Here is a 4,297-nt window from a genome sequence, read left to right as displayed (position 1 = left end):
TTAGAGAGCGGGAGTAAGCTAGCTCGAAAAACTACCAGCTACATCCGGTTGAAACTTTCAAAATAAAAGTCTCTGTAAGTTGTGTTCTGATTAAGTTAACATGTTGTAAAGGATTTACAGCAAATTTTAATGTATTTCAACAGCATTTTACGTAATAGAGCAATACAAATTAGTACAAAGTGTGTTGTACGAGATCATTTTATGTGGTTTGAATTAATTATGTCCCTGCAGATAGGCCAATGATTACACAAAAATAAATGCTATAATATACTGTTTGAAATGCAAATACAAAACAGAGTAAAAACAAAATTGATACACTAATGTTGGTCTAGCCTGAACAAAGATCGTTGTTCAACATGTTTGTTGTGTGTCCAACTAGTCTGTTTGGGTAAAGGGTTATGTCACATTACAAATGATCAGGTGGTGGATTTGACGGTGCACTTGGAGCTGTTTACAGCTGCAGATGCTGACATAACCGGGATTTCAACTTTACCTAAAAATGTTGAAAGTATGTATTATTTCCCTATAATTTCACAGTTATTTATTTGGTTTATTAGTTCATATCACAATTAAATATCCTGATATTTGCAGTATTAATGGATTAAAACGTAAAAGAGTTCAATACTTTGACCTTGTATGAAGAAATTAAATGCACATTTAGTGGTCAACATTTTATGTAAAGTTCAGCAATGAATCTTGCTTAATTTAAACTATTTTCTAACCTTAAAGTCTAAACCCTTTGTGATCTTCATTGCTTTCTTTAATGTGGCTAAAACTGATGCTCAGTTTTGAACATTTGGGCCGTTGTGTTGCACTCAAGGGTTCTGAAGGGTCTTTAGTTTTACTCTGAATATGTATATGGAATAGCTGGTCAAATAACAGAAGGAAACTTTGCGAAATAAATATTGCCTTTCACAATATTGGGAGAGAAAAATGTTTCTTTCTAATCAGGCATATTATAGCTACATCTGTATCAGTCTAGAAACAACAGAAATATAAAAGAAAAAAGTGTGCTTTTGTTTTGAAAAGTTGAAAAGTTACAGTTTCCGATGTTTACTTTCTGAGAAGCGTAGATTTTTCTATGTCCCTCTTACACACGCACACATACCAGCACACGCGCACGCGCACGCGCGCACACACACACACACACACACACGCAGGCTGTTTTACTTTTCCCATTACCCGATGCCCCAAAGGCTAACCCCGTCCCAGCAGTTCCGTATACCAAATGGCGTTTTGGGGTTTAAAGGAAAACATCTGTCCCCACAGACACACAAAGCTAAGGTTTTGTGTGGAATGAGTTCAAAATCCAATAATATTTGCATAAAAGATGTCTAGCTGAATTGTTGTTGTGTTAAGTAAATAAATCAAACTGCAAAATGACAGAGAAAATAATGCTTACAAGGAGGGTCGATTTGTTACCCAAAGAAATGGTTTATGGAGAAGATACCCTAGATTCAAAGTCTGTTTCTGAACAACCCGTTCTTTGCTCTAAATATGTAAAATGAGGCCATATCAAAGAAAGCTCAGAGAAAGCTTCCACAGCAGAGTAAAACTTCACATTATAAAGGATGAATTCTGGAGATAACTTATGATTTCTAAATCCACCACCACAACTCTGTGTCATTTTGCACCCTATCTAGACAAGCCATGATTTCTTCTTACACTTTGAATGATACATATGTTTTACCTATACATACATTTTCACATAATTCCTCTTTGTATTGGACTTTATAAAGCCAACAATTCTTCCAAATGAAGTATCACTACTTTTACTTGTGCAAAATGTCTTGCTACTCTACCCACTGCAGTCTGTGAGTAACTTTACAAAAGAATAATTTAACCAAAGTTCATCAGGCACAGAAACAAACTTGTTTGGTAACAAGTAAACAAGTATTGTTCATTGTTGTAGTTGTATCTGATGAGCCTGCTGTGATATTCAGTGGAGAATAAACTGTCCCTACAAACTTACAATATCTAATATATAAGCATTGAATGGATGGATGAATGGACCGATGGCTAGATTCATTGAAGATAATTCTTGGCTTTGTAGACTAATTCAAAATTTATGATATCTTAGTTTAACAGACCAACCACTCAATATTCGAAAATCTACCATGAACTTGAATTTATTAAAAAAGCAATAAAAAACACTGTGGAACACTGAGAGCTGTTCCAAGACATCTGCACCAAAAGCTTTGATTTAAATAGTGAACTGACAAAATTATTTTCATTTTCATTCCACACGTTATTGCATGGAAAATCAACATTTCACTAAGCGCAAACCAAGCAAATACATGCATTTCGAACATTTTCTCCTGACCGTCAGAGCTCTCTGCGTTTCATTTAGTCTGACGTTTTACCCTCGCAGTTCTTTGCAACTTCGGTTCCGTCACGCAGGAATGCATATTGAGACTGTCCAGCTCTCCTCTGACCACAAGAGAAAGCAGTTACAGAAATGGATAATTGTGTGTGGGCTGAACGCTGCATGCCTGTAGACTCCCAAAATCAAAACTCTGAGTCTGCTCTTTGCCATTTGAGCATAAGGACTTTAGTTACTCCCTACTCCCAGCTGGGCCGGGTTGCATACATGCTGAGGAGGCCTATCGCCAAACAAATCACTCCCCTTCCTCCTGGCCCCCCTCCGGTAATTACGCTGTGCTGGTTGATAAAAACGGGCCCCTTTGCGTCCACTGTCAGTTCATTTCAATCAGAAATGCAACGTAGACACGAGATGTGAAGAGTCACTGATAAGTGACTCTGCAGCTCACATTCAATGCTTAGATCCCTGGCGTTTGAGAGCCGACTTCCTGAATGTGAAACAGCAGAACTTTCCATTGTGATGCATTAGGCACGTGCAAGAGGGGAAGTCTGGAAAAGACATTTCGTGTTCTCCCCCAGGTGCGGCATTAAAAGCTTTTATGCACGTTTATTATTCCCAATTGAGTCGTTTGGATTCGCTTTGGACAATGTCATACTTATAGTCACGCACTTCTCTCGTCGTCGACAGTCCGTGTTTGTGTTTAAAAGATGGGAAGGAGAATAAAGCATGGTTCGATCAGCTAAGGCAAAGAAAGAGTTGAAGCTAATGTATAAGTGTGAGACTCAAAACTCCAATAAGGACTTGGATTCTAAGAGGCAAAACAGATGCTCACCAAGGAGGACAGCAGTTAAAATTTACAGCTACTGGAACGATGACCCGTCACTCTGATTTATATTGATCTCGTTACAAGGTTGGGAGCAAAAGTGAAGAACAATAAAAAAAAACCTTGTACAACAGGTTGTCGTCCTTGTTTTCATTTCTTTGATTGGTTGGTAAATCAGAAGATTTTTAATAGATAGCAGCTGCTGTTAATTAGGAGAAAAATGGGAAAAAGTCAAAGTAGATATTAACCAAAGACTGGCATGCTTTTGTACTGAATGCATGCTCTCTATTCATGGGAATAAGATTAAAGGATAATTCTGGTCTCTCAGAAATTGGGGCAATACTGGGACTACAAAGACTATGAAGGGGTGAGGAAATAGTTTTGATCATTTAAAGCACTTTAAGACGAACACCAGCACCAAAGCTTTAATGTTTAATCCCTCTTCATCTTTTTCTGTTTTATATTTCTCTTCTAAAAAGTATCTGCCGAAGAGTCTACTTCTGTTGTACAACTCTACACTTTGTATTGATTCACGAGCTTACGTTTTAGTATAAAACCATAGACCTTTTGTCACTTATAACACAAATAATTAAGTGCAAAGTGTATTTGCGCAATAAATAGAAAAGGAAAAAAATAACAGTACAAATAGATAAAAGCGGTGTATTTGCAGTTTTTGCTGTTTGTATCATTCATATGTAGAAATGCTTGCATACTCAACCTACAGATGGGGCCATGAATTTATTTTCCATGTAATAAATTTGAAGTCTTTTAACTTAGAAACAATAAAATCAGAAGAAAGACATAGAAAAACTCTTGAACGTATGTTCTGTGTAAACAAAAAAAATTCCTAACAATTGGAGATTAAGAGATAAAATTGGTGGAATAAACTTAAGGGGGCTGTAATTTTTTACTGTGCTGTTGTGAGTCAGAAGTTGTAAAGATGGTGAACCGCTAACTAAGAGCATTGGGCTTAACTATTAAGATTGCACAACAAGATTTTCTTTAATCCTCTAAACTCTACGTAATTTAGAGTCAGCAAAAGGAAAAAAAAAAAGAAAAAAAAACAGAAATATAAATTCATCCACTTTCCATGTTCTGAACTGCAAAAAAAAAAAAAGAAAAAAAACTTTTTGTTTGGCAAGTCCAACTAA

The sequence above is a fragment of the Poecilia formosa genome, unplaced genomic scaffold, assembly GCF_000485575.1.
Source record: "Poecilia formosa unplaced genomic scaffold, Poecilia_formosa-5.1.2 Scaffold7, whole genome shotgun sequence".
NCBI classification, from domain to species: Eukaryota; Metazoa; Chordata; class Actinopteri; order Cyprinodontiformes; family Poeciliidae; genus Poecilia; species Poecilia formosa.
Note: the sequence above shows the minus strand (reverse complement) of the source record.